Raw genomic sequence first — 11,427 nt, 5'->3', positions numbered from 1 at the left:
GCATCCGTGGGCCTGCCTGGCACCTTTTGGCGCTGAGCAAGTGGGTCTCATTATGATGAGCAAACACATGGTGGAGAATTGGAAAGAGAAGCAGAATGGTTCATGTGCTGTGGAAAGAGGTAGAAAGGAAGAAATGAAGGCGGTGAGGAGTCGGCTGATGTGTGAGGTCTGCTTGCCACCTGGGGCCATGGTGTTGGCTGGGCTGCTGCCAAGGGCCAAGTCTGGGTCCCTGGTCCTACCACAGCCAGGGGCTGTGTGGACATCCATGGCCCATGTTGCCACCAAAGACCACAAGGATGGCCAGTGTCTAGGCTGCCACCTGTGGCCATGTAGGTGGCCAGGGGCTGCCACCAGCGCCACATTGATCTTGTTGTCCTGTGCCACCACCTGGAGCCATAGTGTTGTCTAGGCCTGAACTGCTGCCAGTGACCACATCTGGGTCCATGGCCCTACAGCAGCCAGGGTCTGTGTTAACGTCTGTGATCCATGTTGCCACCAAAGGCCACATGAAAGTCTGGGGTCTGGGCCACAACCTGTGGCCTTGTTGGTGTCTGAGGGATGAAACCACACTGGTCTGGGTGACCTGTGTTGCCTTCTTGGGCCCTGGTGTTTTCCAGTCCCAGGCTGCTGCCAAGGCTGTGTCTGGGTCTGTGTCCCTACAGCCACCAAGATCTGAGTCGATGTCTGTAGCTCCTGTTACAACCAAAAGCCGTGTGGTCGCCCAGACACCTGGGACCATGTTGGTGCCCAAGGTCCATGCTGCAGCTGGGGCTGTACAGATCTGAGTGACATACTTCCTGGTTCCAGGGTGACATCTGGACCAGGATTGCAGCTGGGGACCAGTCTGGGTCCATGGCCCTACTGCAGACAGGGTCTGTGTTGATGTCCATGACATCATGGGGCCATGCCATAGAGGGCCATGCTGATTCCACGGGTCTGGAATACCACCTGGGGCCATGTTGGTGTTGAGGAGCCATGCTGCCACTGCAGCTGTGCCAATCTGGGTGGCCTTCACCACCCAGATTGCCATGGTGACATCCAGAGCCAGGCTGCTGCCGAGGACCATGTCTGGGCCCGTGGTCTTACCACAGCCAGGGTCTGTGTTGAAATCCAAGGCCCATGTTGCCATCAAAGGCCACATGGAAGCCTGGGGTCTGGGCCACAACCTGTGATCTTGTTGGTGTTTGGTGGCCTTGCAGCTGGGACTATACATATCTGGGTGGCTTTTGCCGCTGCCCGAGGCCATAGTGTCATCTAGGGCCAGGCTGCTGCTGCTGGCCATGCCTGGGCTCTATAGCAGCCAGGATCTGGGTTGATGTATGTGGATCCTGTTGCCGCAGAGGGCTGAGTGGATGGCCAGGGTCAGGTTAGCCACCTGAGTCCATGTTGGTGTTTAAGGGCTGTGCTGCAGCCGGGGCCATACAGATCTGAGTGACCTGGGCTGCTACCCAATGCCAGGGTAATGTCCAGTCCAGAGGTGCAGCTGAAGGCCATGTCTGGGTCTGTGGTCCTATTGCGACTGGGGTCTGTGCTAAAGTCTGAGTCTCATATTGCCACCAAAGGTGGCACAGAAACCCAGTGTTAGGGCCACAACCTGTAGCATTGTTGGTGGCCAGGGCCAAGCTGCTGCCTGAACTATCCTGATCTGAGTGACCAGTGCATCCCCCTGGAGCCAGGATGTTGTTCAGGCCCAAGCTGCTGCTAAGGGTCATGTCTGGGTCCATGGCCCAGCTGCAGTTGGGGTCTGTGTTGATGTCTGCAGCCTGTGTCACTTCAAGGGGGTCATAGGAACCATGTGTGATGAAATCAGAGGCCCTTGCTGAGGTGGCCCTGCATTTCACCAGCCCAGGGAAAGCTGGCCCCACCTCTCACTGGACACTGCAGCAGAAGAGCTCTCCCCGACCCTCGGGAGAGCTGGCCCCTGCACTTGGGAGCGCTGACTCCACCCCTCCCCACAGGAGGGGGAGAACCAACCCTGATGGCATGGCCATAAGGGAGCTGGCTCTGCCCGCTTTGCCTGAGGCTGGTGGCCCCAGTGGCCCAGACTCACCAGCTCAGCTACCACTCAGGCCCACGCCAGGCCTTGGGTTGACCTACCCTAAAATCTACCCCATCTAGGGCCTGCTGGAGTGAAGGGACTGGTCCTGCAGGATCTCCATGACTGGGGCGGCCACAAGATAACCCAGAGTTTTGGTGAGGACCCATTGATGATGGCGTACCAGAAACCAAAGGCCTTGGGCCATACCAGTGACTTATTGCAATGAACATTTGCTAGTAAAGCTGATTGGACAGAAGGGTGTGCTGTGTGACACAGAGCTCCCAGTGCTATGGGATGTGTAAAGAGGTATTGGAGAGCCGGGCGGCGGTGGCGCACACCTTTAATCCCAGCACTCGGGAGGCAGAGGCAGGCGGATCTCTGTGAGTTCGAGACCAGCCTGGTCTACAAGAGCTAGTTCCAGGACAGTCTCCAAAGCTACAGAGAAACCCTGTCTCGAAAAACCAAAAAAAAAAAAAAAAAAAAAAAAAAAAAAAGAGATATTGGAGAGGCGGGAAAGAAGGAGAAGCGAAGGTGTTAGTTTTGATTGTTTGATCTTGTTTTTGTTTGTTTGCTTGCTTTGCTTTGTTTTGTTTTAATTTCTTTATTTTACTTTAGGGGCACTGCAGGGGTGGGAAGAGGATATAGGGGGACCAGAAGGTAAGTGGAATTGGGTGCATGATGTGAAATTTCCAAAGGATCGATAAAAAATTATTATTAAAAATAATAATAGTGTCTGTGTAATAGAGGACCATGCTCATCTTTGTGCCCACACATCTGAAAACTACAATTAAATTTGTTTCAATACCAGCAGGAAGAGACCCACAGAAACTAAAGCACCTTTGCCCATGAGGCCATCCGTGGCCCTGAGCTAGCAGGAAAGGGAGGAGTGTGGGCTATAGGGGATTCCAGGGTACAAGGCTCATTCACCCACAACTATTTCCACAATGCAGAAACTTCTGTCATCCCGTGTTCCTCTGGTGCAGGTCCTCACATGGTGGCTCTCAGATATGGACACTATGACATTTACTGGGTTCATTTGGACTCTTGATCACATGGTGCAGAAACTCAACTCAAAGGAGCTGAAGCCATAAGGACAATGACTTGATCGTGTAACCTAGGGTCTGGGGACATGTTGATCCTGACCCAGGCATGGCTGGATCCACCGTTTTCAGTTACCCCATCAGCACCAGCCCAGCTGCAAAAGTGGCAAACAGCAGCCTTCCCTGTCTCTGGACACACCGGGTTGGCAATGGGGAAGAGATTTGGTTCCCAGGGCCCTCACAGTGGCCGTGACTGGGTCAGCACCCTGGGGAATGCAGTGCTTGACTTTGCCATGTGTGAGCTAGCCCGACGCATCCTGACAACATTCTGATGGCCATGTGTCAGGCCTCTGAAACCTCTGCAGAAAGCCTCTGTGGTTTTTGGATGGAGGTGGCTTTGAAAGTCCTGAACCACCTGGCTAGGCCCCAGTGTTTTGCTGAAAGGGACACAGAGTTCTTGTTCCTTTTTCTGAACATCAGAGGCTCAGGGACAGGGAGGAGGAAACATGTTGTCAGTTGGCAACTGGATGGGGTCTGTGCAGCTATGAGAAAGGTAAGCAAATGTGCACGGGAGACCAGCATGTGTATGTGAGCATGTGTGTCACAACATGGGACAGTCTTCTTTTGTGGCCTCTGCCAGGACTGCAAGATGAACCCAGGCCACAGGGTGCCCCTGAAGACGCCTTCATTTTGACCCCCGTGGGATGGTGGTTCTTTCTATGGATCTCAGCCATGCAGCCTTCTTGATTTTGTGTCTTCTGGTATCCACAGGGAGGTGGAGGCCCTTGGTCTCTGGCTCTGCTGCTGCAGCTCTGAAGTCTGCTTGCCTGTGGCTTGGGGTGTTGCAGGCAGTGCTCGGCTGCAGGGCCTACACTAATGTGTCCCTTACTCACAGGCTTTGATCTCATCTGGCCACACAGAGTCTGAGACCATGAGACACAGGCCCTGAGCTGCACACACCTCGCAGCCGTGACCGTGTGCCACAGCCATTGCTGCCCACAGCCTGTGTAGACACACTGGCTGGCCATAGGCCTTCTTCTTCTCTGACCCTAGACCCACACCTCATGGGCCACCCTCTTCCCACAGGCGTATCTGGGCTTGTTTGAGTCTACGTGTCCGTGACACTCCCTGACACTCACCCTGATACCTCAGGCTAGGAGCATCTCACTGTAACCAAGTGACTTTTATTGTCCCCATGACATGACTTTTACTTCCCGTCAATTTACCAAGGTGGCATCCATTCTAGGGGTGACATTGCACTTTTAGCCTGCTTCAAGGTACATACCTGATGCCGCCAGGTCACCACTAGGTCTTAGCTGCCTGGAGTTCTTAACAAGGCAGTGCTGGGGACCAGAGGACAGGGCTGAGGTCTGGAAGACAGAGGCCCTTTTCATGATGGAGGAGGTGAGCCATCACTCCCAGGATTTCTCTAGCATCTGCATTCTGGATGTGGGCCTATGCTGACCTGCGTGCTTCTAAGTTTCACTAGCAGGCTACTCTGATTTTTAGTGGGGGAGACAGTATTCAGTTAGATATGATTCATTCATTTTTATTTTTATTTTTTTTGAGACAAGGTTTCTCTGTAGCTTTGGAACCTGTCCTGGAACTAGCTCTTGTAGACCAGGCTGGCCTCGAACTCACAGAGATCCACCTGCCTCTGCCTCCTGAGGGCTGGGATTAAAGCTTGCACCACCGCCACCCGGCTTCATTTTTATTTTAAAAGTAACGTTTTTCCATCTTACATAGCTGAGCAAGGTAGACATCAATGCATATAAAGCCCACAGCAACCTCTGGGCCCTGATCAGAGTCCAGAGAAGTCCCCCATCCCATGAGCCATACGACTGGGGTGGATGAGGCCCAGCAAGCCACAGGTTGGGAGAATCCTAATCCCCAAACCCCAGCCAGAGTCCAGAGAAACCCTCTACCCCACACCATGCAACCGAATGCACCAGCCAGGGGTGCCGGGTGGTTGGACACTGTGGTGATCTTTTTGTGATGAGCTAGCATGGCCCAGCACACCCCCAAGGTGACCTGTGTGGGTCGAGGAGACCTATGAACAGGTCTGGGGCCATCATCTCCAGGCTCTGTGGGGGAGAGCACAGGCTCACCTGGTACCTCGCAGTACTGGCTAGATGGACACTATTGACATGAGCAGAGGTATGGTATGGTGGTTCATGGGAGAGGGAGAGTCAGAATGGTTCAGGACAGAGGCATACCTGAAGAGACGAGAGAGGAAGGGAGCAGGCTGAGATGGTGAGGGAGCTGAACCCTTGACCAGCAGCAACACACAGGAAAGCTTGCCCTGCACTCTAACTGGACAGCATGGGAGAGATCACCCTGTTGATGAGAGCACAGCTGCCCAGGCCCAGACCCGAGGATACGACACGGCCCTCCTCGCACCCACCCCATCTATCAGCTACTGGAGCAGGTGAAGGGACCTAGGCTGTAGGATCTCCACACCACGGCAACAACCAGATATCCAGAAGGAGCCCAAGTGAGTGCCCAGCAATGACAGAGTAGTAGAAACCAGAGACCTGGAACCAAACCAATGGCTTTGCAATGAACACTTGCAAGTGAAGATATACGGACGAAGGGGTTCATGACTCATGGCATCACACCGCAACTTCTGTGATGAGATTTCTACAGTTTTTCCCTTTTTTTCTTTCCTTTCTTTTTTATTCTTTATTTTCTCTTTCATTTTTTTCTCTTAAATTTCATATCATTTGGGGGTTGTGCAGGGGTGGAGGGTGGATGTGAAGAGACTGGGAAACAAATGGGTTCAAGATAGAGGACGTAAAACACACATAGAATAAATAAAATTAGAAAAGAGCCCATGGAATGTTACATGTGTATTGGAGAGTCTTCTCCATGTTGCCACAGAGAAGTTAGAAAATAAAGACAGTATTGAGGTTGTTCCACAGAGATAGGCACTGTGTGACCTGTAGCCTGGGCCTTCAAGTGTCCCCGGAGGAGGGACAACCACTAGGCTGCAGGAGGACAGTCCCATGGCCTTCTACTCTGCCCTACCCAGGCATGCTAGGCCATCTTTCACCTCCTGGCTATAAAGTGACAGGACCCCAGTGGCCTCAGAGGTCCTGTCATGAGGTTTTCTCTCTCTGAGCACCAGTTCAATGCAAAGTAGTACCCTACAGGGCTTTGGCTTTGGAGGTTGGGGGCCTGAATGCTTGCCTAGTAGGCCTTGGTGGCTAGGTAGGCCCCGTTTCCAAGACCATCACTCCCACTCCACCATCCTGTTCAACTGAACCCAAACCAAAAAGAAAGAAAGAAAGGAAGGAAGGAAGGAAGGAAGGAAGGAAGGAAGGAAGAAAGAAAGAAAGAAAGAAAGAAAGAAAGAAAGAAAGAAAGAAAGAAAGAATAGAAGTGAGGGCTGGCTAGCAACATAGACCCCACCTCAGGGCTTCCCACTTTCTTGAGTGTCCTGAGACTCATAGGTTCAACTGGACCCAGGCCGTCTGAGCTGCTGGCTCCCTAACCTGGGGAAGGGCCACCCTGTGAGCTGCAGGATGCTGAACTTGAATCTTCTCATGGGATGCCAACAGCATCACTGTGTGACAACCAGCCGTGGCTCTGGACATCTCTGAGCTTTCCCTGGGGGCATCGCTGCTGCTGAGGAATCTTGATGAGGTCCTTGGGCACTGGCTGTTTTTTCCTCTTTGTGATCTGCTCTGGTTCACACGCGTATCAAGCATTTGCCAAGCAGCACCTCTGGGATCAGTGCTCATCTCTGGGTGTCTGGGTGTGCTGCAGCCAGCAATGTCTTATTTAAAGAGCCAAAGCTGTATTAGCCAGGATTCTCTAGGGTAACAGAATTTATAATGAATACCTCTATTGTATATATAAGGGGATTTATTAGAATGACTTACAGTCCAGCTAATCCAACAATGGCTGGCTGTGAACAGAAAGTCCAAGAGTCCAGTTTAGTCACCGAGGCTGGGTGTCTCAGCTGGTCTTCAGTATATGCTGGAATCCCAAAGAAGTGGGCTCTAAAGCCAGTGAAGGAATGGATTTGCTAGTGCTGGTGAAAGCAAGCAGACAAAGAGAGGGCATTTCCTTATTCCGTGTCCGTTAGGTAGGCTGCCAGCAGAAGGGGTGGTCTAGACTAATGGTGGATCTTTCTACCTCAAAGATCTGGATTAGAGGTGGATCTTCCTACTACAAAAGATCCAGATGAGAAGTGGGTCTTCCCACTCCAAATGACTTAATTAAGAAAAAAAAATCCCTCACTGGGCAGTGGTGGTATATGCCTTTAATTCTGCACTGGGGAGGCAGAGGCAGGTAGAGCTCTTGGAGTTTGAAGCCAGCCTGGTATACAGAATGAGTTCCAGGACAGCCAAGGCTACAGACAGAGAAACCCTGTCTCAAAAAAAAAAAAAAAAAAAAAAAAAAAAAAAAAAAAGAAAGAAAAAGAAAAGAAAAAGCATTCTTCACAGGTGTGCCCAGTCATTTGGGTTTTAGTTAATTACAGATGTAGTCCAGCTGACAGCCATGACAGGCAAGAACAGTCATCTCAATAACAAAGAAAGATGAAGAAGCTGTCGGTGAGATCTGGTGTTGCATAGGCATGAGGGGCTGCTGCTATGAGCTCAAGCATCTAGCTGACTCCTGGGACTCAAGTCCTTTGTGCCTGGCACCTTTAAGGGCTGAGCCACCACGCTGAGTCAGTGCCAAGTTCATGTGAGATGGTGGCTGGTTGAGCATTCGCTAGCTATCTTCTGAGCTTTTTTTAAAGTGTGTGTGTGTGTGTGTGTACACGTGTGTACATGCATGTGGTCTACAGCACATGTATGGAGGTCACGGGACAACTTTTAGAGTCAGTTCTCTCATTCCACAGTGAGCCTGGGGAATCAAACTCAGGTGGTCAACTTTGACAGCGAGCACCTTTACCCCCTGAGCCATCTTACCAGCCAATTCTCACTGCACAGCGGGCATGCCTTCCCTGTTCCCATTCTTGACGACAAGCCTGTGGGATGCAATGCTGGGGAGCAGCTGTCTGTGCTGCTGTAATGTCTGTACGTAAAGGAAGTCCGGGCATGGCATAGCTAGCAATGTCTAGAGAAAGATCAGATGTCACAGAGAGTTATGACAGAAATCTGGTGATGCCTGCTTGGAAGATATTCTCAGTGCAACAAGATGCCTAGGCAGACAAAAACAATGAAAAGTCAAGATGCTACGTAAAGGAAGAGGTAGCCCATGTTCATGGACAGAAAGGCTTGGTGTCATCAGAACAGCATCTTGGTTGCCTTTACCTGTAGCCTCAAGGCCAACCCAGTTAAACCCCCAGCAAGCTGACTGTCTCAAAACAACAGGCAAGGCAGGCCTGCAATCAGATGACGCTGTGCATTGTGTGACAGCGCAATGCTGTCATTTGTGCCGTTATGAGCAATCCTAATTTTTTTCTCTGTGCTTATATGACTTTTATGCCATGAACATGTGTTGCTTTTAACATTTGAGAAGAGCAGTAAATGTTTTTTTTTTTTAAACAAAAAATGCAGAAAGAGCAGAAAGCAGGCCCAAGAGGGGCCCAGGCAGATGAGTTTAGCAGCCGAATCTTTTCAGAGTGACCTGGAATGGGCCCAGGAGTGTCACTAAGGCGGCTGCCACACGTCTCCTTCCTGGAGTCTGGCAGCCCCTCCTATCCAGAGTTCTGTCAGGGAGGTATCCCGGGGTCCGGGCCTCTCTGTGATTCTCATCTGTGGAGATGGAAGCCCTGGGCGGCTTGCCACTTTCCACGGCCTTGATGGGTTGGGGGGATTATTTCTCCAGCTGGGGTCCTTTATTTTGAAATGCTCATAAGATGAACGATGGAACAGAGATTAAGAAATTCAACTGTAGTGTCTCAGATCGTGGACCCTGTCTGCAGACTGCAGTGGGGAGGCCCTGAGGAGGCCCGGGGTGTGCAGGAGTTCCTCTCACACTGCTCAGCCCTCAGTGCCTGGCTTTCCTGGGAATCTGCCTCTGGCTTACTGAGCCCACAGAGCTTGCACCCTTACAAACCTTCAACCTATCCAAATCTGGGTCCCTGGCCTCTTTTGCCCTGGCAGGGAGCCCTGTAAAAGAAAGGGAGTAGATTGGTCATGAAACCAAGTGGCGTTTCTGTTGCTTCCTGGTTCTGGGATAGGCTTAGAGTAGACTCTCCAGAAGTTGACCAGGGACAAGATGATCTCAGGAAGCCTTGACTGGGGAGAGAAGTGACTCAGGGAGTGGAAAAGGCCCAGTCACACACAATGTACTTGGGTCTCTCTGGACACTGTGTGGGACACACCTCTAGTGACTACAGGAGACACACGGAAGCTGGTGTCACCCATACACCATTGTCCACCTGTAACAGAAAGCCACCATGGGCACTGCTTCCCCTATCACAGGATATACCACAGGCTAAGTCTTGCTCCTGTGTCCTCTGACCCCTCAGGGACACCGAGCTGTACCCAACATCCTATCAAAAAGCAGCATTTGATTAAGGGCCTATATTGAGGATCCCAGGAGTGTCTAGGTGGGTGAGGTCACTCACTTTTTCTCTTAGGGTCCAGAGTAATTACTTGGTGAAATCTGAAGAAGAAGGCAGAGTCCGGGAGGTTTGTGTCAGCTCCTCTCAATCCTGGAGATGGCAAAAGCGTGCATTCATTTACTCAATATGTTTTTATTGTTGTCTGCACCTGGCCATCCCCATGCAAAGCCAGTCTGAAGCCAGCAAAGGCACAGAAGCCCCAGTTCTAGAGCGAGGCCTCCACTCATGGTACAGAAGGCCAGGGCTGAGGACAGATGTGGCCAATACAACTCCAGCTTTGGAATCCTATGGACTGGGGCTCACATTGCAGCTCTGCCATCTTTGTGTTACACACCCAGAAAAGTACCTTTGCCTGCATGTGTCTCCTCCTCTGTAAAAACAGAAGACAAATGTGGATCCAGGGTCACTTGAGGATTTGATGATATCATGGACATCAGTGTTCAGTACAATGCCTTCCACATGTGAGTGGTCAACACTGGCGTTGCTATGGTAATGGTGGTTAGATGGGCTCCTTGTGCCCAGAATTGGTATCCCAAAGCAAAGAGTGCTAGATCACCATGCTGAAGGAAGCAGCCAGAAGGTCTCAGAGGTGGGATTAAGAGCGTCTAGGGTGTCCTGTATGTGTCAGCCTTGGCCTCCGCTGCTGAGGTAAACATAGCTGTTATGCTTGACTGAGGATGCTTGGGCACAGCTGGTTGGCAGCTGAGTGTTTCATTCCCAATTGGGAGGGGAGAATCAAGCAGCTGCCACACCAGGTGCAGTCTCAGCCAGAACCACCCCTGGCCTAGTGGAGGCTGCAGGCATGAGGCGTCAGGGTGGCCCTTGCAGAGCATAGTGGGGCCAGGTGCCTATGGATGCAACCTGCTCCAACAAGGTAGCTGCAGAAAAAGCATGGATAGGGCGTGGTTCCCTAAGCAGGAGCCAGGGTCCCACAGCCAGTTCTAGGCCACTTGCTAGAAGATCAGAATGAGAAAACAGGGTGACTTCTTTCCCATGGCTACCATTTAAGGACCCAGTCACAGGGTGAGGGTGACATCTCCAAGCCTTAGCCCTTTCTAAAAACATAGGGCAGGATGCTATACACTCAGGGTTCATCATGGTATAAGTAAACAGGGTGCTGTGAGTGGTCCTGTTTTCCTAGACACACCTCAACACACTGGAGACATGAAAGACAGCAGTGGCTGCCTGAGCTGGACCCTACCACACTCAGGATGACAGGATGAGGGACACATTGCAACTGGAAGCCCTGGGGGTCAAAAGGTGAGGGGATAGGTGGGTAAGATGGTCCTCCAGTGAGGGTCCTGTGGGGCCTGTGCCCTGCTGTGGAGCTCTCGGGTATTCAGGCCATTTGCTGAAATGCTGGTGCGGTGGTTTAGTCATGAATATCCACACAAGGGTCATGTGCTGAGGGCTCAGAACTCACCTTGTGCTACCGAATGGCAGCTGGGTAATGAGGGCGCTGATCTTCAGTGAAGTCACTAATGGACTAGGCTGTGAGGAGGTGGGGGCTGGCTGGGTAAAGTAGGTCAATGGGAGTGTGACTTTGAAGGGTGCATCTGTTCCTGGCACTTGGTGGTGATGATAATGGCGGCGGTGGTGGTGGTGATGCTGGTGATGCTGCTGCTGCTGCTGCTGCTGCTGCTGCTGCTGATGGTGATGATGATGATGATGATGATGGTGATGCTGGTGGTGGTGGTGATCATGTGATTGTAGCAATTATGGGGATGATAATAGTTATGGTGGTGATGATGATTGCTAACATTTGGGAACATCGAGAACCAGGCAGGTTAGTTTAATTTCACCTGAATTAACCCATTTAATCC

This window comes from Arvicola amphibius, chromosome 1 (genome assembly GCF_903992535.2).
Source record: "Arvicola amphibius chromosome 1, mArvAmp1.2, whole genome shotgun sequence".
Taxonomy (NCBI): domain Eukaryota; kingdom Metazoa; phylum Chordata; class Mammalia; order Rodentia; family Cricetidae; genus Arvicola; species Arvicola amphibius.
The sequence above is the reverse complement of the archived record's forward strand: the minus strand, read 5'-3'. Positions refer to the sequence as shown.